The sequence below is a fragment of the Tursiops truncatus genome, chromosome 1 (assembly GCF_011762595.2).
Source record: "Tursiops truncatus isolate mTurTru1 chromosome 1, mTurTru1.mat.Y, whole genome shotgun sequence".
Lineage (NCBI taxonomy): Eukaryota > Metazoa > Chordata > Mammalia > Artiodactyla > Delphinidae > Tursiops > Tursiops truncatus.
Genome location: NC_047034.1, coordinates 124,888,599 through 124,911,545, shown reverse-complemented (window position 1 = coordinate 124,911,545; position 22,947 = coordinate 124,888,599). Strand labels below are relative to the sequence as shown.

At 35.3% G+C, this 22,947-nt stretch overlaps 1 long non-coding RNA gene across 2 annotated transcripts in view; it reads left to right on the top strand.

Moving 5' to 3' along the window:
* The window catches only part of LOC117313957 (uncharacterized), a 391,794-nt gene that overhangs the window by 110,154 nt on the left and 258,693 nt on the right, over nt 1-22,947 (top strand). For both annotated transcript variants that reach the window (XR_004528573.2, XR_012324337.1), the window contains exons 2-3: nt 12,073-12,209; nt 12,993-13,032. This is a non-coding gene — a long non-coding RNA (uncharacterized lncRNA). The remainder of the gene's footprint in view (nt 1-12,072; nt 12,210-12,992; nt 13,033-22,947) is intronic.

Genomic DNA, 22,947 nt, shown 5'->3' with positions numbered 1-22,947 from the left:
ATCACAACAATTTAGTAATAAAAGTTATATAATAATTGTAAACAAAACCTAACATTTACCAGGTTTTTAAAAATTTATTTCATTTGTCTTCATAAAAACTCAAGGGGTGGATTCTATTATTATTATTCCTGTTTTTCAGAGAATTTTCTAACTTGTTTAAGATGAAACAACTCTACCTAGTCAGGGACCATCTGATTTTAGAGCCCATGTTTTCACAACTAAAAAGTCCACACTGATAAGAAAGAAAAGAAAATAAAGAAAAAAGAGAATAATGGCCTACTCTTTTTAGTTGTCTGGCAGCTTTTGATTTTACTGTGATTTTTTAAAATGTTAATTCTCAACATTAGTGAAGGCTGGAGGAAACCTGAACTCACCCTATTTGTGGGACTATATATTGACAATATGTAAGCTGCTTGTCAAAGCTCAAGAATGGGCATATGACACAAACTGATCTAGAGTAAGATTTAGGATTTTTGTTGGAGATTTGGGGAAGATGTGCTCTTTCACTGAACCTAAAAGAGGAAAAATGTGTTCCCAGGAGTTGTTGGCAGCCATTTGGTATGTAAGTGAGAAGGAGGCTCTTATCAGTGTAGGCAGAGCAGAAGACAAAAAGAAGCAGGATGTAATGTTGTTGAGCTACTGGAGGAAACCGATTTTGTGACCTGAATTATCTCTGGACTCTATGAGATCCATTAAAACGCCTTTATTATTTAATACATTTAAATAATAATTTAAATGTTGATTGGTTTTTTAGTGCCATTAATAGCACCTGAAAACCTTAACATTTTGAATTTGACCAAGTAATTCCAACACAAATTTTTTGAAATAATGACATAATTAGAGAATGTAGCACTTTGTTTTAAAAAATAAAACAGTATTAAAAACACCTGAAACTAACACAACATTGTAAATCAGCTATACCACAAGAAAAATTTTAAAAAAAGAGCAGAGAGAAAAAACTTAATATACAGTATGTAATTTTATTCTTTCTAGGTAAATATGGAGATGCAGGGTTTCTAAAAGCACCATCCTGGCATTGTGTCTAATGTATACAACAAATAATTCTGGGTGTGAGAAAAATCCAGCAAAGTATTGATTGTAATTCATGGTGTTTTCTTCTACAATGAAAGAAGATAAAATTTCTTTGAAGTAAAAAAAAAAAAAACAGTATTAAAAAATAAATTATTTTAAATAACAACATGGGGGGAACAAAACTAAATTTCTAACAATGGGAGATTGCTTGATTAAATTTTGTATACCCATAAAATAAAATAGCTGATGATAAACTATTACAATACTGAAGGCAGTTTCCTACCATGGAAATATTTACAATATATTTATGTGAAAAAAGAATTAAAAGCATATATATAATATTAATCTGTTAAACAATATATATAAAATATATAAACTATATTTTATAGTAAGCTAATTTAATTAAATATATATTATACTAAGCGCATACAAACACATGTGTGCATGTGCACACATGTTAAGCTGGTATAAAACTTGCAAAAATATTTCTGATTGTTAGAATATTATGGATGATTTTAATCTCTTTTTTTCTTATTTGTGTTTCTCAATTTTGAAGGTGTATTTTTTATCAAAAATATAAAGGCTATTTATAAATGGCTAGAATTTATCTCAACTTGGTGTACACAGTGTTTGAGCCCTTAACAAGAGTTTGTAATATTTCTATGCATACTTCTATTCATGAAAGCCTATTGCCACTTTCAGTGAAACTCTCAGAGCCTGCTGTTTTCAGAAGCAGAGATATTCTCACTGCATCAAGATTCAAGGTTGTAGGCAGAGCAAATCCTCTAACCTCCCCCTGGCTCCTCTGCTCATCTTTAAGAGATGCTGTGATTTTTTTTCTTTTTCCCTGGGGCTTACAAGTTCTACAATTTTATTTATTGTTTTTCTTCTCCTAGATTCTGTCACCTTATTCACATCTTTAGGGTGTGATTTCTTTTTCTTTCTCTCCCATCTTTACCATGGGACTGACTTCACAAGCTTCCTATGAGCACCTTTAAGTTTTCCCCTACTTTGTATAATTATTTTTTTGTTTATGCCTTCATTTATTATTTTACTTTTCTATTCACTTACTTTCTCGCATATTAAGCCATGCTCATGAAAGAATCCATCCATTCATCTATTCTTCCATCCATCCATCCATCTCTCACCATCTTCTTCCCTTAGTAGTTTTCATATGGGTCAGGTACTGGTGGGCACAGCAGCATCCATAGAGAGAAAATATATATGGCATTGTTCATCCACTATTGACTAGGGATATCTGAAAGAATGGTTGGTATTGAGGAATAGGAAAGAGAGGGCTCAGTAATTGGGTGAGGATCACCTCATATAAAGGCAGAAGGGAGCACCAGTGACAAATTTCTGACTAGATTTTGCCTACAGACTTGCCTTTTCCTCTTCCTCTTCCCAGAATTCAGATAGGATGGGCTCTCCAAGCTTTCTTCTTATCGAAGGATATCTGTCATTCAATCCTTGACAACCTCTGTCTTAGATACCTAATTTCATTTTTCATTCTCCCTGAATCTTAGTGCAAGAGGGAAAAGAACCTATTTAGACTTTGTATATATGCCCATGTATCCACTAGAATGTCTACTCCATGAAGCAGGGATTTTTGTTCATTTAACTCATCTCTCTATTCTGTATAAGTATTAATTGGATGTTGAATAAATGAATGCTTTGAATTTTACTCTCTTAAATCAGAAAAGTAAACTTTTCCCTGATACTTGTGCTCTGCTCTTGCCTTTTCTTCACTTGTTGCAGTATATTTGGCCTATGGTGACTGAAGAATAGGGTACATTCTACAGCAGTAGAGTTAGGATCAGCTATGTACAGACAGCATATTTGTGTTGAATCCTCTCACATCATACAGGGCCGTACATTATTCAGTCTTGCAGCTCTCCTTTAGATGATGCATGTTTAGCTTCTATGGTCTGTGCATATATAGTGATACATTAATAGATGAAATCAATAAATTTAGTTATATTTTAACTGACTTTTAAAAAATTATTAAATTCAGTTGAGATGGTTAGTCCTATAGCCCAGTGTACACATAATTTTAGGTAGGCCAGCCCAACTTTTGCTCTATGAATCAATTATGTGAAAGTTGAAGCTGTTATAGTGCAGTTGGGGCTACATATAGTGCAATTTTGGACTGTTAGCCATCACTTACATAGATATATAAATGTGAGTATTTGTGCCTATTCTCAAGAAAGGGATTCCTTAGGGAGTTGGAAAGTCCTCTTGAGAGGTTTGATAATTCTTTGTTTACCCTAAGCTCTTCCCAAGGGGGTAGGAGAATTATGGATAAAATCAGCATGTTGGGTTTCAGGTGAGCTAATGCAGTATAACTAAAGGGTGGCTGCATGCTGGTGCTCCTCCAGGGATAAGATGCAGATTACTTAAAGATTTCATGTCTAGAGCTCTACCTTTTTGTAGGCTTACTCTCAACTTGCAATTGGAACTCTTAAAATTCTTCACCAACACATTCTTAAAGTCACAGTTCCCATTAAATCTTTTTAAAATGTGTATTTGCTTTATTATTTCTTTTAAAGTAAATTTGAAACTAAAATTTTTATTACTGGAATAATTCATAAGCATTAAGAAAATTTACAAAATACAGAAAGTCATTAAAAAGGAAAACTATCCAGAGACAACAACCATTTATATTTTGATGTATTTAAGCCTTTTTCAATGAATATATATATTATTTTACAAAAATAGGATAATTTATTAAGACTTCGGAACATTGTGAAACAAAAAATGTTGCTCACCATCCAGTTCTACAAGGATTAAGTCAGTAGCCATTGCAGTCGCTGACCAACAGTACACGCAAGAGGAATTCAGGATGAAAAACAGGATGAGGTACTCTGTGCTTTGGAAAAATATGCCTCTTAGATAGTTACATGTATATTTCAGGAAGAATTTTAACGACGCAGATTCTTGCATCTTCCCATACATAGAAGAGCACTAAAATCGTTAACCAAGATATCTGTTGCTTGTGACTAACAGTAACCTTTTACTGAGATGTATGCTTGACTGCATGTATTCCGTAGCCAAAATCTTATGTATATATACTGTACTGGCTTCTCCCCCTACATCTTTGGAGCAGTTCTCTCAGAGGTACGGAGAAGCTGTTTCCTGGGCTATAGTCCTCAGTAAGACCCTGGATAAAACTCAACTCACAGCTCTTACATTGTGTGTTTTTCTTTTAGTCGACAATATCTTAAAACAGAATATTCAAAATTTAAAACCAGGTAGCCAACATGGATTATTCTGTTGGTTTTAACAATGTACAATATATATTGAGCAGTTTTACATGTCAGTAACTATTCTCCTACATTATTATATGTAAAGGTTGTATAATATACCGTTATATTTATGTATCAGAATTTATTTAACTAATTTTCCATTGTTGTACATTAATTTTTGGATATCCTAAACCAACATAATAGATATATCTTTGTATTTAACCATGATTATTTCCTTGGGATATATTTTAAGATCTGATATTCTGGAACAAATGTGTATACACTTTTATGGCTCTAATATTTAGTCCAATTTTTCCATAAATATTTAAATAATTTATTGTTTCATACACTGTGCCTAACTAAACTTGTTTTTCTGTACAACCTCAGTGCAACTAGTCAATCCCGCTTCCTCCATTATGTAACAGCTACATGACTTAAAGAGAATTCACCCCACCCTGGACACCAAGAATGGGCCCTGAATGCTTTAAGTCAATCATCAAACTGTTGTCGCCCTTGCTGTGATGATTGGTTTAGCCATGGACACTTAACTAATCCAATTGGAAGGTGCTATTTCCCTGGCCATGGTTAGTTACGGATTGGACGCATGACCTAAATTTATTTAATCAGAATGAATGCCAAAACCAGGACTGAGCTGGTTAATAGAGAAATAACTCTCTTTTTCTCTGAATGGTGTTGTGCAAAGCCAACTCTTATAGTTATTTTACCTCATGAGGGTAGCCATCTTTAGCACAATGTTGATAAATAGACCAAATCCAAAGAATTGAAGGGAATTAGAGCTTGACTACTGATTAAACCATGCCTGAAGGCAAACTTTTCTCTGGAGTTTAAAATTTTTGAGGGGTCACTAATTTTCCAATGTTTTTAAGTTGTTTTGAATCAATTTTCTGTTATTTGCTACCAAAATCATTTGAACTAATACATCTGTGTAATATTTTTTAAATATATCTACTCATATACAGACAAAAAAAAGTTTATTGCTGTTTTAGTTTATTTGATTATATGCAAGGCTGAGAATTTTTTCATATATTTATTAGTCATTTTTATTCCTTCTTTATGAATAGCTTCATATTCTGTGCTCATTTTTAAAAATTATGTTTTCATGTGTTTCTTCTTGCAGGAAAAAAAGGACAAAACTTCTAGTCACACCCATTGAAATATTTTCCATATTGGTTATTTGTTTTAAATTTTGAATATTCTGTTTTAGGATACCCAGAAGTCTTAAGTTTTTATGTATTTAAATCTGTCACTTTGTCTTTTAGATTCTGCTTTTACTCGTATTCCTAAAGAATCCTTCTCCATTCTAAAATCAGAGAGATATTTACTTACATTTTTCTAGTTCTTTTTTTTGTGTGCTTGTCTTCACACTTAAATCTTTCATTAAATTGAAAAATATTTTGGTGTATGATGTATGGTAGGGTTAAACTTTACTTTCTTCCAAATAATGACAGCAACTAAATAGTTGAGGCAAATAATCTTCAAATATAAGCATACCAATACATTATTTCTTGTTTCATTTTCCTTAAATTTATTCCATGGAAGGTAGGAAAAATTTTTCTCATTGATTTGTTATTCAAGGTGTGATATTTAAAAATCCATTTTTATAAGCAACTTTTAATCTAAATTGTCTTTTTTTTTGGCCTGCCTAGGGGTATTGGTGCTATGACTAAGATTAGATGTTTCTATGCCTGAAGATTACTTTTTTTTTTCTTTTTAAAGAAAGTAGCTTACCTTTATCTTTCAAGTTAGTCACCCTAAATCTGCTGTTCAGAGATTAACACCCACAAAAAGGACCATGACAGTTCTTTACTTTTTCTTTGAATTGCAATCTTTTATGTTCTGACCACATAGAGAAGGGAAAAGAAATTCAAAAAGCCTTATGGAGACTTTTCGGGTGAAAAGTTTTTAGAGGACTCTGGTGCAAAGCAGTTTAATGAGATGAAAAAGATTTAGGCCATCTCTGAAGACCCGCAGTGAAAACAAGAACGTGACAATAATTTAGAGGTTGGGAGCCTTTTAGAAGATTTATATAAGGGACCCCAGGGCTGACACTGTCCCATTACTGCAGGACTATCTTTGTCTAAGTGGACCAAACAGATACTGCTTCTGCTTTGGATCTCTATTCCTATGTGGTAAGTGGACTCCACTGTGTGTTCTTCAGAGTTTAAGGATCTTTATGGAAATGATAGTTCAATTTAAATTTGAGAAAGTAAATAAGACTTGTCAAAAGTTGCGTTGGGACACTTGAAAGCTTTTTATACATGTTTATAATGTGGGCCTCTAATGTGTATATGATATTGAGAAATAGAACTGGGAACAAAGAGTAGTGACTACACCAAACAATTTTGCCTTCTAAATATCATTTGCATCCATCCCACCTATTCATTTATAGGACTACTGCTTCAGTTTAGTCCAGGGGTCAGTAAACTTTTTCTGTAAAGGGCCAGATACTAAATATTTTCGACTTTGTAGGCCATATGGTTTCTGTCGTAATTACCCAACTCTTGCAGTTACAGCATGAATACAACTGTAGACAACGTGTAAATAAATTGTTGTGGCTGTTTTCCGATAGAACTTTATTTACAAAAAGAGGTGGTGAGCCACATTAGGCTTGTGGGTTGTGGTTTTCTGACTCCTAATTTAGAACATCTCTCATCCGAGTTGTAATGATTTCTCTTTCTTCTGATCAGTTCACTTCAGTTCCATAAATATTTATTGTTTTAGGCATTCACAATAGAAGGATAAAGAAGGCAAGTTTCCTGTCCTTAAAGAACCAACAGCCCAGAGGAAACACAGATGTGAAAGCCCCATAACATTAATATAATGAGGTAGGGTTTCTCTCTGCATTGTTGCCAGAATGGGCTTTCTGTAAAAGATGATCATTTTCCTTTTCTGCTAAAATACATTTATTGGTATCTTATGTTTAGCATCATCACAAGTTTTCAATGAGGCGTGTAGGTCTTTCATTATTATCTGGCTATCTGGCTTATAACCATCTTCCTAGACTCATCTTTTTAACTTTCTACTTCTACACCTTAAGTTCGAACTACAATAAATCTTAGTACCAGTGGTAGCAACAACACATACCATTCTGCCCTTTCATATTCTGTGCCTTTGCATATGCTGTCCTGGAATGACTTCTCTCCATCCTCCCACATCCAAAAAAAGGAACACTTTTCTATTTAAAATGTCCAAGGATTATAACAGGCTGCCTTGTTAGGTGAAGAAGGGGGTGTGATGGTGAATTCTTTCTCTCTAGAAGTATCTAGGCAGGGATTGGCTAAACACTTGGCAAATTTATCAGATATTGTTGGAGCCATGCCCAGATTAACAGGCCTTGTATCCATATTCTGGCTACTACAGGTGTTGGTTGTTAATGGCACATACCTGTGCCCTTATTCTGAGGATTTCCCTAACCTAATGGGAGTAATCTTGCCTGGATATGGCGGGGAGGTTATGCCCTTCCCTTCTTGCTTCGTCTCCCACTGCACCAACCTTGCAGCCAATGACTTTCTAAAGTGGGGTGTAAACAGCCTAGTAATCTTGCCTCTGGGTGGGAAAAACTCTCTGGTATAATTCTTGCGCCAGAGCTTCCCAGTAGATCAGGCTGAGACTAGAATTCTTTTTTTTTTTTTGCTGGACCTTTTTTTTCTTAACTTTTATTTTACATTGGAATATAGTTGACTAACTATGTTTCGTTAGTTTCAGGTGTACAGCAAAGTGATTCAGTTATATATGTATGTATTCTTTTTCAAATTCTTTTCTCACTTAGGTTGTTACATAATATTGAGCAGAGTTCCCTGTGCTATACAGTAGGTCCTTGTTGGTTATCCATTTTAAATACAGCAGTGTGTACATGTCAATCCCAAACTCCCTGACTATCCCTCCTCCCACCCTTCCTCTCGGTAACCATGTTTGTTCTCTACTTCTGTGAGTCTGTTTCTGTTTTGTAAGCAAGTTCATTTGTATCAACTGTTTAAAGATTCCACATGTAAGTGACATCATACGATATTTCTCCTTCTCTGTCTGACTTACTTCATTCAGTATGACAATCTCTAGGTCCATCCCTGTTGCTGCAAATGGCATTATTTCATTCTTTTTAATCGCTGTGTAATATTCCATTGTATATATGTGCCACATCTTTATCCATTCCTCTGTCGATGGACATTTAGGTTGCTTCCATGTCTTGGCTATTGTAAATAGTGCTGCAATGACATTGGGGTGCATGTATCCTTTCGGACCATGTTTTTCTCTGGATATATGCCCAGGAACGGGATTGCTGGATCATATGGTAGCTCTATTTTTAGTTTTTTAAGGAACCTCCATACTGTTCTCCACAGTGGCTGTACCAATTTATATTCCCACCAACAGTGTAAGAGGGTTCCCACTGTTCTCTCCACACCCTCTCCAGCATTTACTATTTGTGGATTTTTTGATGATAGCCATTCTGACTAGTGTGAGGTGATACCTCATTGTAGTTTTAATTTGCATTTCTCTAATAATTAGTGATGTTGAGCAGCTTTTCATGTGCTTCTTGGCCATCTGTATGTCTTCTTTGGAGAAATGTCTGTTTAGATCTTCTGCCCAGTTTTTGATTGGGTTGTTTGTTCTTATGATATTAAGCTGCATGAGCTGTTTGTAAATTTTGGAGATTAATCCCTTGTCGGTCGCATCATTTGCAAATATTTTCTTCCATTCTGTGGGTTGTCTTTTCATTTTGCTTATGGTCTCCTTGGCTGTGCAAAAACTTTTGAGTTCAATTAGGTCCCATTTTTTTGTTTGTTTGTTTGTTTTTATTTCCATTACTCTGAGAGACAGATTGAAAAAGATATTGCTGCGATTTATGTCAGAGAGTGTTCTGCCTATGTTTTCCTCTAAGAGTTTTATACTGTCCAGTCTTACATTTAAGTCTTTAAGCCATTTTGAGTCTATTTTTTTGTGTATGGTGTTAGGGAGTCTTCTAATTTCATTTTTTTTACACGTAGCTGTCCAGTTTTACCAGCACCATTTATTGAAGAGATTGTCTTTCCTCCATTGTATAGTCTTGCCTCCTTTGTCATAGGTTAATGGACCATAGGTGTGTAGGTTTATTTCTGGGCTTTCTATCTTGTTCTTTCTTTTTTTTTTTTTTTTTTTTTTTTGCTGTACGCGAGCCTCTCACTGTTATGGCCTCTCCTATTGCAGAGCACAGGCTCTGGACGCGCAGGCTTAGCGGCCATGGATCACAGACCCAGCCACTCTGCGGCGTGTGGGATCTTCCCAGACCGGGGCACGAACCCGCCTGCATCGGCAGGTGGACTCTCAACCACTGCGCCACCAGGGAAGCCCTCTATCTTGTTCTTTTGATCTGTATTTCTGTTTTTGTGCCAATTCCATACTGTTTTTATAACTATAGCTTTGTAGTATAGTCTGAAGTCAGGGAGCCTGATTCCTGCAGCTCTGTTTTTCTTTCTCAAGATTGCTTTGGCTATTTGGAGTCTTTTGTGTCTCCACACAAGTTTTAACATTTTTTTTGTTCTGGTTCTGTGAAAAATGCCATTGGTAAGTTGATAGGGATTGCACTGAATCTATAGATTACCTTAGGTAATACAGTCATTTTGACAATATTGATTCTTCTAATCCAAGAACATGGTATATCTTTCCATCTGTTTGTGTCATCTTCAGTTTCTTTCATCAGCATCATATAGTTTTCAGAGTACAGGTTTTTTTTCTCCTTTGGTACATTTATTCCTAGGTATTTTATTCTTTTTGATGTGATGATAGATGGGATTGTTTCTATAATTTCTCTTTCTGATCTTTTGTTGTTATTGTACAGAAATGCAACAGATTTCTGTGTGTTAATTTTGTATCCTGCATCTTTACCAAATTCATTGATGAGCTCTAGTAGTTTTCTGGTAGTGTCTTTAGGATTTTCTATGTATAGTATCATGTCATTTGCAAACGGTGACAGTTTTACTAATTCTTTTCCAATTTGGATTCCTTTTTATTCTTTTTCTTCTCTGATTGCCATGGCTAGGACTTCCAAAGCTATGTTGAATAAAAATGGTGAGAGTGGACATCCTTGTCTTTTTCCTGGTCTTACAGGAAATGCTTTCAACTTTTCGCCATGAGTATGATGTTAACTATAGGTTTGTTGTATATGGTCTTTATTATGTTTAGGTATGTTCCCTCTATGCCCACTTTCTGGAGAGTTATCATAAATGGGTGTTGAATTTTGTCAGAAACATTTTCTGTATCTATTTAGATGATCATATGGTTTTTATTCAATTTGTTGATGTGGTGTATCACACTGTGAGGCTAGAATTCTGAATCCACATCTATGTTAATTGAGTATTTCCTCCTTGCCAAGGAATCCTTTGAAAGGTAGTGAGATTAAATGACTTTTAAGATCTTTTATTAATTTGCATGATTCTGAGTATAAAAAGACGTTTTCATATTCTAACTGTATATCAATTGTCCTACCTCTACCACTTACTGTGTTAACTTAAGCCACCTTTGCAGTCTCTAATTCTCAATTTTCTCACTAGTAAAATTGGGATAATAATAGTATCTACCTTGAAGCATTGTGAAAATTAAAAGATGTAATGAATATAATTTTAGCACAGCATGTGGCACTTAAAAGATAGTCAATAACATTAGCTATATATACATATATAGTGTATATATATATATATGTATATATATATATATATATATATATATATATATATATATATATATATATATACTTTTTTTTAAAAAAATTCTTTTGGATGCACCGTGTGGCATGTGGGATCTTAGTTCTCTGGCCAGGGATCGAACCTGCGCCCCTTGCAGTGGAAACACTGGAAACGCTGAGTCTTAACCATTGCACAACCAGGGAAGTCCCTAGATATTTTTATTATTGTTATCATAAACATTATTATGTTTTCCCAAAAGATAACATATGAAGGCAGTATTTTTTATGTGTTTTAAGGCAATAAAAAAATTGCCTGAGTAAAATAATGGGAACTGTGAAAAATCCATATGCTTGTTGATCATATTTGATTTCTCCATTAAGGATGGCTTTGTCTATGTACTTTTAGCCTAAAACACAATAGGTGACTATTAACTGTTTATTGATGAATATAAAAACATGTTGGAATGAAAAAAGATTTGAATTTCTCACTAATCTGCAGGCTAAAAGTCCAGGGTAAGGGTGCCAGCATGGTCATGTCTGGTGAGGACACTTTTCCTGGCTTGCAGGTGACCACCTTCTTGCTGTGCCCTCACATAACAGAGAGAGAAAGAGCAAGCTCTCTGATGTCTCTTCTCATAAGAATACTAATCCCATCATGAGGGCCCCACCCTAATACGTAATTACCTCCCAAATACCATCACAATGTGAGTTCGAGCTTCAAGGTATGAATTTGGGGCGAACACAAACATTTTGACCATAGCATATTTAAGCAATACTTCCTGTGCAGCAACGTAGCACTGTTGTTACCTTGTAACATAATCTAATCAAAGGAGTGACATTCTATTGGTTAGAAGCACAGTTGTAAGGTTAACTCAAGGGGAGGGAATTAAACTAGTGCATGTCTCACTGGGCCCCCCTTAGAGCGTGTCCACTATAGCGATGTGGATGTACTCTTCCATCAAGAGGTGGGGTCCATACGTTTGTTCCCCTGGAATATGAATCCTTCTTTGTGACTTGCTTCTAATCACCTTAGAATACAATAGAAATGATGATATTCTGAAGTTAAGTCATAGAGGTTGATAAGGTCTCTCTCTGTTTCTCCTTATATCTTTCTCTCAGGACATGTGCCTTTGGAGTCATGAACTGCTGTGAAAGAAGTCCTGTGACCTTGAAGCTACCATTTGGAGAGACTTCTTGGAGAGGCCATTGGAGAGGAGAAGCTGCTAGCCAACAGCAGGCATCAAATGCCTGACATTGTAAGCATGCCAGACTTTAGATGATTTCAGTCCCTTGTCTTTGAGTCTTCCATCTGAGACCTAAGCCATCATAAAGTGTAGACAAGTTATTTCTATTGTGCCCTATTTGAATTCTTCACCTATAAAACCGTGAACAAAATAAGTGGTTTGTTTCTTGCCACTGAGCTTGGGGGTAATTTGTTATGTAGTCATAGTAACTGGAACAACAGTGAAGAAAAATAATTTAAAACTAGCTACTCTACTATACATAATGGCTTCCAACCTCATAACCAAGACTCTCCATAAGAAGTCTCCTGCTGGCCATTTATCTTTTAGTTTCTGTCTTTCTACCCTGTTGTAGAGAAGAGTCTACTTCCTTTCAATTAGAATGCCTTGAAGAGATCCTGCCACTTCCTACTAAGTTCAGGCCCAACTTTTCAGGCTCTCTGAAAGGAAAAACAGCATCCTGAAGAAGAAACACATTCTGGATATTTATAATTATCACCAGCAATGAACACATAGCCATCGACATTTCATGAGGAGCACTTAAGCACCTCAATATCTCACACATTCCTATGCCATTATGGGTTCTTTGTTTATTTTGCCCAGCCAAATTATGTGTTAAATTGTCTTACCCTAAAACAAAGATCTAGTCTTGTCTTGGAGGTGAATCAAATCCTTAATATCTAGAAAATGAGAAAAGCTATTTACTGCTTAAAAAATGGCATTTTTTTCCTCATGTCTCAAAAATTTGAAGTTCAAATCTCAAACTAAAGACATGATAATTTCTATTGTATTCCATAGGATGGATTTGGAAGAGATCAAGGAATCATCTCACTTTAAGGCAAGTGGCCTTTTATAAAAATTTTTTTTTAATCTATCTGATGGTTTGGTAACAGGGAGAGGTGGGATATGTTCAGAAGAGACCTACCTTATTATATATGAAGAAAATAAATTCCTAATAGTTCTGAATGTGGCACTACCCCCAAATTAAGAGGAAGTTGTGATTTGCCTTGTAATAAATAAGAACTATGAAATGCAGCAGACAATCCATATTCTTCAACTAAATTACTCTTGAAATGCATTTGCCATTGGCAAAGAGTTAAACTTAAAATACGGTTTCCCAGGAATTTTTCTTCATGTTTTTTAGAAGTGGATTGTCACCTTGTCATCTGCCTCTTAGACCACTTTCCTTGAGTAGTTTCTGAAACCACAGAAAGTATTGTTTAAATTGTTTGTCCTTGTTTAACTTACTCTCAAAACAGGACCCCAGGGGTAGTTGGAAAGACAGAGAAGAAAAAAAACCAACGTATCTTATATTCTGTTAAATCACTGGGTCATCTATTTTTGGCAACAGTAATACCATGTGGTCGGTTGAAAATGGGTTTAATAAATATCCTACGTGACACTAGCTGCCCAGCCAGATTTACTCAGGGGTCTAATGCTCAGAGTTTGAGAATCTTTGCAGGACTCATTAATATACATTTGATGGAGGGATGCCTGGTAACTTCAGTATGTCCACAGGGAATTTGCATATTATAGAGTTGAGGGGCTGTCTTCAGGGAATTACAGTCTGGTCCTGTTCTTCAATATTGGCTTTCTTTAAGGTCACTGCCAAAGAGGACCTTTTCATGCTTGCCAACCTCCTTTGCTTTTGCAGAGTGTGAACCATTTTGATTAAATATGACACTCTGTTTCAGAGAGACCTTTGCTCTTCCTTGTTAGGAAAACTACAATCCTCTTTTGAGGATCGTTGGTGCTATCGTTTGTCCAAAAAATGAGATTCTGACTGGTTCAAATGCAGTAGTTCTTGCAGCGAGAGTGGAGTTGTGACTTGCATTACAATAAAGAATAGCATTGAATATGCTTGCTGGAGATAATTTCTAGCAAAGAATCAGTAAATTTTATCTTATCAATCCGTTTGTGAATTTTACCTACAGAGTGTTTTTACAAGTGGAGGGCAGTGGTGGGAGTGGTCAGGAGGATAGCATCCTTTCCATTTCCTGACACACTAGATTTTTGACTAATCTGAAGATCCTGAGAGACAGGTTTAAGATTTTTCCAAATGCAGAAGCTGTTTTAGAAAATTAGATAAAATTAATCAGCCCTTCACAGGAAATTTTTCTTATTAAGAAGAAAAGCTCACTCATTTTGGTCACTTGGCAATAAACTTTCTCCTTTGTAGAAGAAAAGTCTGGTGTAATTCTAGGGCTTTATTTTTCCTGCCTTCCTCCTCCTTGTGTAGTCATTTTTTATTCAAGCCTCAGTATGCCATGTATAGTCATCTCTTCATTTCTGCCTTCCCTAATTTCTCCAGAGGGTTAGTTGCTTCTTCCAGAATTCTTACATGTTCCCAGAGATGGGACCAATCTCCATTACAATGGTTAACACAGTGTATTGTAATTATCTCTTTATTGTGCTTGTTTTTCTCGATAAATATGAACCTAAATGTCAAGGACTATGTCTTTTTTTCACATTTCTGTAGTTAGCACCTACATAATGGTATGTGGTTCTGAAATGTTTCTTATAAGAAAATAAGTCCTTCAGTGTAAAAGACTCTGGCAGATTATTTGCCTCCTGACACAGAAGTTTCTCCTATAAGCTTCTACCCCTTTACAATGAATTTCCATGCCCAAGTGTGATTTATTTCATTTTTTTTTCTCAGTGTGGTTAGATTGTTTTTTCTCTGTGTGTTTTTGATTTCTTATTCAAATATAATTAACCAGCAGCACAACTAACATTAATATCAAGATGAATAATTAGGATATTCATTAATATCAAAATGAACATCACTTACTAATGATGTTCAGTGATCCAATTGCTACTCCGCCTTTATTTTTGTTCCTAGTGGACCTTGTATTTATAATGTAAATACTGTAGATACTGCAAACTCCATCAAGGGTAGGACACTGGAAGAGGAGGCAGGTGCTCTTAAATGCCTGACACAGAAAGGAAGGAATAAGCTAAGGTTGCACGTTTTCTTTGGACATTGCATAGTACATTATATTATCACCTATATCACAGACATAAAGTGCTGATCTTGTCAAGAAATAATGCAGCAACTAGACCCATCCCCAGAGGGGTTCTGATTCAATAGATGTGGAGTGGAGCCAGATAATTTGCATTTCAAGCAAGTTCCTGGGTAATGCTGATACTGTGGGTCTAGGAACACAATGGTTTGGTTTGGATCAGTGCCTGCTTCTCAAACTTAAAAGTTCATATGAATCATCTAGGATCTTGTAAAAGTGCAGATTAAGTTATGTGGGGTGGGGCCTGAGATTTAAAATTTCAAATAAATTCCCAGGTGACGTGAATGCTGTTAGTGGACCACACTTTGATTAGCAAGGGTTTAGAGTAGAATTCAGTAGTTCCCACATTTCTTTTGTATCTGACTCACTTGATATTATGGGCTGAATGTTTGTTTCCCCCCAAATTTGAATGTTGAAACCCTGATCCCCAAAATGATGGTATTAAGAGGTGGGTCTTCTAGAGGTCATGAAGGTAGAGCTCTCATGATTGAGATTAGTGACCTTAGGAAAGAGACTTCAGAAAGCTCCCTTGCTCCTTCCACCATGTGAGGACACAGCAATGGCCTATGAACCAGGAAGTTCTCTCCAGACACTGAATCTGTTGGTGCCTTGATCTTGGATTTCTCCAATCTCAGAACTGTGAGGAATAAATTGTTTAAGCCAAAGAAAGAAAGAAAGAAAGAAAGAAGCAAGCATATTGTGTTATCTAGTATTTAGCAAAGCATTTCATTAAATTCTGCAGACAGTTCTTCAGTAATCAGGTGTTTAAAATAACTTAAGTCTTTACAAAAAATGTCAGACATTTTTCACCTCTTATTCTTTCTCTGTTGCTCCAAATAGTGGTCTAAAATACAGAGTAATATAATATTTTTGAAAGGATTGATGAGGTTTAGGGTAAATCTCTTGCTAAATCCTGCTTTTTGTATTTCTTTATGAAAACGATGCTATTTTCATAAGAAATCATCTTTATCTTCATTTTGATTTAAGCTGCTGTAGGACTTCCCTGTTCATGGTTTATTTTGTTTAGGTTTTATTCCATTTTCTTAGTAGTTTTTCTATAGCATTTATTATCTGTTACACATATGATATTTACACTGTACCTGAATCAATAAAGACTGATTGTCCCAATTTTGTTGAAGACTTACTTTATACATGTAGGCCTATTCTCAACAACTAGACTAAACTCCTTTTGAGACCAGGGATACAGCTTACATTTGTTTATATTCTAGGCAGTGCTTAATATAATGCTTGCCCAAAGCAAACGTTCAATAAGTATTTATTGATTTATTTATTTACCTCACCTTCTAAATGGTATTTTAAGTCAGAAATGCTGTTTCAAACATTATGCAGTATTTCTTTTTAAAAAGAAGCGTTTAAGATTGACTTTTTATATGAGTCCATATAATGTAATCATACATGGGGGCCATGTAATGTTTAAGAGGACAGTCTCTCTGTCCAGCTAATTGGGTTTGAATCCTAGCTTTACTGTTTGCTGCTGCAAATACTTTGCTGAACAAATGATTTACCTCTCATTTCCTCAGTTTCCTCATCTATAAAGTATGGATAGTAATACTACCGACTCTTGGAACTGTGAGGATTAAATGAGTTAAAATATATGTAATGTACTCAGAAAAGGGCTTGACATAAAAATAAGTGCTATATAAGCTGTATCTGTATTTATATGTGAAAAGAGTTCTGCAATTTCATACGATTATAGAACACTGAAAGTGAAAGGAACTTTTCAAACCAGAGTGTGAAGAAAATGAGTGTGAAGAAAATGAGAACCTGGCTTTGAACTCTAGTTGTGACATTTCTGAATTGACTTCATTTGTGAAACAAACATGATAATAACTTCATTACTGACCTTAGGGTGATTTGGGGACTAGATAGAAAAATATGTTTAAGATCTCACTGTAAGTGGTAAAGCACAGTTAGCATGTTAGTTTCATTACTACTAACAAATGAAGAAACTGTAGTTCACTTTATGGCCTCGGGAAAGTTATTTCAGTGCCTGTTTTCACATCTGTAAAGTATGGATAATAATAGAACCCAGCTCACATGATGATTATAAGGATGAAATGAGTTAATACATGTAAAAGGTAGAGTGAAGTGCCTCTAAATAATATGTGGTAATAAGCATTAGTTACTTATTATTTTTATACTCATCCAATAAATATTTGTGATTCAGTAATAATCTATGCTTGTTTATAATGATATCTGAGAGTATTGTTAAAAATACTGACCTCTCAAAAGGACAGTTTCTTTAATAAATGGTGTTAGGAAAATGGACAGCAACATGCAAAAGAATGAAAGTGAAAAAAAAAAGAATGAAAGTGGACAACTGTCTTATACCATACACATATATTAAGTCAAAATGAATTAAAGACTTGAATGTAAGACCTGAAACCCTAAAAATCCTAGAAGAAAACATAGGTGGTGAGCTCCTTGACATCAGTCTTAGTGATGTTTTTTCAGATCTGACTCCCAAAGCAAGGGAGACAAAAGCAAAAATAAACAAATGGGACTACGTCAAACTAAAAAGCTTCTGCCACAGTGAAGGAAGGAAACCATCAACAAAATGAGAAGGCAACCTACTGAATGGGAGAAGACGTGGTGCAAATCATATATCTGATAAAGGGTTAATATCCAAAGTATATAAAGAACTCATGCATATCATTAACACCAAAAATCCCCAAACAATCTGTTTAAAAAGTGGGCAGAGGATCTGAATAGACATTTTCCCAAAAAAGACCTACAGATGGCCAACAGGCATGTGACAAGCTGCACAGCATTACTAATTATCAGGAAAATGCAAATTGAAACCACAGTGAGATACCACCTCATACCTGTCAGGATAACTATTATAAAAAAGACAAGAAATAACCATGTTGGTAAGCATGTGGAGAAAAGGGAGCCCTCATATACTGTTGGTGAGAATATAAATTGGTGCAGCCCCTATGGAAAATAGTATGGACATTCCTCAAAACATTTAGAAATAGAACTACCATATGATCCAGCAATTCCACTCCTGGATATTTTTTGGAAGAAAACAAAAACATTAATTCAAAAAGGTATATGTGGGCTTCCCTGGTGGCACAGTGGTTGAGAGTCTGCCTACCGATGCAGGGGACACGGGTTTGTGCCCCCTTCCGGGAGGATCCCACATGCCGCGGAGCGGCTGGGCCCGTGAGCCATGGCAGCTGGGCCTGTGCGTCTGGAGCCTGTGCTCTGCAATAGGAGAGGCCACAGCAGTGAGAGGCCCGCATACCGCAAAAAAAAAAAAAAACAAAAAGGTATATGCACCCCTATGTTTATTGTAGTATTATTTACAACAGCCAAGCTATGGAAGAAACCTAAGTGTCATTGACAGATGAATGGTTTAAAAAAGATATATATGCAATGGCATACTACTCAGCCATAAAACAGAATGAAATCTTGCCATTTGTGACAACATGGATGGACCTTGAGGATATTATGCTAAGTGAAATAAGTCAGACAGAGAAAGACAGATACTGCATGATTTGCCTTTATGTGGAATCTAAAAACAAACAAACAATCAAAACTAAACACAACCCAGACTTATATATACAGAGAAGAGATTGGTGGTTGCCAGAGGAGAGGGGGGTTATTGGGAGTTAGTGATGGGGGGGCAGGTAGGGTGAAATTGGTGACAAGTACAAACTTTCAGTTATAAAATAAATGTCATGGGGTTGTAAAGTACAACATGGAGTATAAAGTCAATAATATTGTATTAACTTTGTATAGTGACAAATAGTAACTAGACTTCTTATGGTGATCATTTATCAATGTATGCAAATGTTGAATCACTATGTTGCACACCTGAAACTAATATAATATTGTATGTCAATTTATACCTCAATAAAAAATACACTTATTGTAGGAAAAAAAATACTGACCTCTCCTGCTAAAGGTTTTGGTTGGCAGTTTTAGGATAGGTCTTGAGAGGATAGATAAGGAACATATCTTTCAGAAAATTCTCAGCTCAGTTTTCCTATGTTGACATACATAATGCTTTAAATTCCTTATATTGGCACAGAAATCTATTATAGGTTATGTTAGTTTTGTCTTATATGTGCTTTTCTAGTGATTTTATGTAAATGAAAACAACAAAGGACATTCACTATACAGAGAAAGACATAAATATAAGTTTAGCATATACCATACTTGGGTTTTGTTTTGTTTTTTCTAGTAAGGGAGTATCTTTTAGTTTTGCACAATGTAATTTGTTTATACAGGAAAGAACTGTGTAGCATATAAACAGTTAAGGCAATTGTTTTTCAGTTCAAGGTGGCTTCCTGTTTTATGGTCAATGTATCTTTACAAGGACTAGTCTTGCTTGAACAGTCTAAACTCTAAACAATAATTATTCTAGGTGCTAGGAGCTACCGGTTATGAGAGATTTCTTTATGAGTGGCATGGGAGTTTACTTTATATCTTTAATAAGAACAATGAGGCTAATTCTTCTTTTTGAAAAGGTCTAATTTAAGGCTGTTCTTTTACTTGCCCTCGCAACATCAAATCATTCTTATTCTTAACACTTAAAGAATTTGGCGGAATTCATGATTAGCTTTCAAGTCATAGAAACCTGAATGTAGAAGTTATGTCTGCTTTAAACATCACCTTGGTAGAATTATTTGCAGGTGGTTTAGCAGTCCAATGTTCTTTGAGTCATCTTTGTATTCTTGGCATAATGTGAGTCTCTGGTACCTATTAAATCCCCCATAAATATTTGATGAATAATAATGGCTTATATTGTGCCAGACATTATGCTAAGTATTTTATTTGTATTAGCTTTTTTAATCTTCACCTGATGACGTGTTATTACCCTATTTTACAAAGGAGGAAACTGAGGTACAGCTAGCTTGAGTAACTTTCTCAACTTCTAAGAGCTAGTGAGTGACAGAGATGCTGGGTCTTTTTTATTCTAGAGACTAACTCTAAAAATGCCTTCATTAACTTATAAATGAGAGATGGATGAGTAAATGTTACCAAGTCAAGTTTTGATTTCTTGGTGATATTATTCCAGGTTAACCCTACTTGCTCTGCTGAATCTGTTAATTGAATATATCTGCTCTTATTATTGATTCTATTTGTTTTGTATTGATATATCATCTCTCTTCTACTAAATGATAAATGATTCTAGTGCAGGGATAATGACTTTAGTTATTTTATCCCCTTACTGTGCCTAATGTAGTGGACTCACCATAGGTATTTGCTAAAATTAGGCTACACAGGCAAGTGACTAGAATATACAAAAATTAAGAAACAGATAAACAGCAGGTAACAGGCCTCAGTGCTCTCTATTTAAAAGGTTATAGGGATACCTAATCATTCTTTAATTTCTTTGGTAAAACCTGATATAGCTTAAAATTTCTTTTCAGCTTTTCCAGGTATCATTGACAAATAAAATTGTATATATTTATAGCATACAGTGTGATCATTTGGTGTATGTATGCTCTGTGAATGATTACCACAATCAGGTTAATTAACACATCCATCACCTCACGTAGTTACCTTTTTTGCATGTATGGTGAGAATGCTTAAGATGTACTGTATTAGAAGATTTCAAGTATACAATATATTATTAACTATAGTCACCATGCTGTACCTTAGATCCCCAGAACTTATACATCTTGTAACTGAAGGCTTGTACCCTTTGACAAGCATTTTTCCCATATCCCTCATGCCCTAGCTCCTGGTAGCTATCATTCTATGTTTCTATAAGTTTGACCTTTTTGTTAAAGTTTCTACATATAAGTGAGATCATCCAGTATTTGTCTTTCCCTGTCTGGCTGATCTTCACTTAGCATAATGTTCTCTCGTTTACTCATGTTTTTTCAAATGGTAGAATTTCCTTCTTTCCCAATGGATGAGTAATATTCATATATATACTCAATACATGCAGTGTATTGAGTATATATATATGTGTGTGTTGTGTGTATGTATATGTATGTATAAATGGATATATATGTATATATATATATCACATATGTATCCATTTATCAGATGATGGGCACTTATGTTTGGTTCAATATCTTGGCTATTGTGAAAAATGCTTCAATGAACGTGGGATTGCAGATATCTTCTTGAGATACTGATTTGTTTCCTGGATATATACCCAGAAGTGATTGCTGGATCATATGGTAGATCTATTTTTAATTTTTCAAGGAACTTCTGTACTGTTTTCTATAATGACTGTACCAATTTACCTTCCACCAACAATTGCACAAGGGTTCCCTTTCTCCATACCCTCAACACCACTTGTTGTCTCCTGTCTTTTTTTGGTAGAAGCTATCCTAACAGGTGTAAGGTGACATTTTTATTACGGTTTTGATTTGTATTTCCCTGATGATTGGTGATGTCCAGCACCTTTTCATATACCTCTTGGCCATTTGTATGTCTTTTTTTGAAAAATGTCTGCTGAATTCTTTTGCCCATTTTAATTGGGTTATTTATTATTTTTTTAACTATTGAGTTGTATGAGTTCTTTACACATTGATTCAATATACTGAGACTCAGTGCTGGGGTGAGGATTCAATGGAAAAGTGCACTGTAAATGGTAAAGATCTAAATATAGCCTGATTGTCATTAGGGTGTAGCACAGACCAGCTGTTTGAGGACTCTTTCTGTATTCTTCACTGCTGTCCTGCAATGGCTCCAACCCTGTTTATGGGGCTAAAGCATGAACTTTGGAGTAGTTGCTATTATTTCCTTTACCTGAAAAACTGCTTACATGTAAGACCAGTTGTACCTCAACCTTAACTTCTGTGAAGTTGCCATGACTTGTCCTCTGTAAATGGCAGAGTTTATTATTCCCTCTTGTGGGCCACCACTATGCACCCCGTCTCACAGACCCACCCTTGTACTCCACACTCCTGTGAAAATACGTTTCATGTAATTCCTTAGAACATCTAAATCTTAGATGTTCTCTCTTGTCGCTGGGCCTTTATATATGCTACTTCTCTGACTAGAACATTATTCTCTGCCTCTTAACGGTTGTCTCATTACTCTTTAGTCTCTTGGACAACCTGCCTTAACCCTATCATACACCTAATCACAATTACTTGTTTAAGTTTCTGATTTTCTTTGATAGACTGTAAGCTCCATAAAGGCAAGGGCCCATTTTTCTTGTTCACTGCTATATCCTCAGTGCCTGTCAAAATGGCACATTATGGTCACTTAAATATTTATTTGAGGAATTAGTGTATTTGACTTAGTATGGAGTCTTTTGGAAAAATTATCTGATCTGATATGAGTTTTATGTTTATGGGGCTATAAGAAAGTAATAAATCATATACACTCATGCATGTATGGGCATATGTGTATTTTTATACACATATACAAACACATACTGTGTGTGTGTACACATATCCCTTATTCAATTACAGAAGGATGGATCTACTCGCCTAATGCTAAATGCTCTCAGTTTAAAATTGTTCTATAATCCAAGAAAGAGAGAATAGGTAGTATGAGGCTAGGGAGACATTCCTAAAACGTGCTCCATAGAACATATAGGAAATGCCCAGAGAACAGGATTGTTTTGGAGTAGACTACTGTTACATGCTAGAGACAGTTTCTCCCAAATGAACCAAACAGTCAGATAAGATATAGAAAAATTTGATATATTTCACATTCAATTTTCACTTTTATATCAAGATAGCTCTAAAAACAGAATAAAGCTGCTGTCCCTTTTCTTGAAGAATACGTGA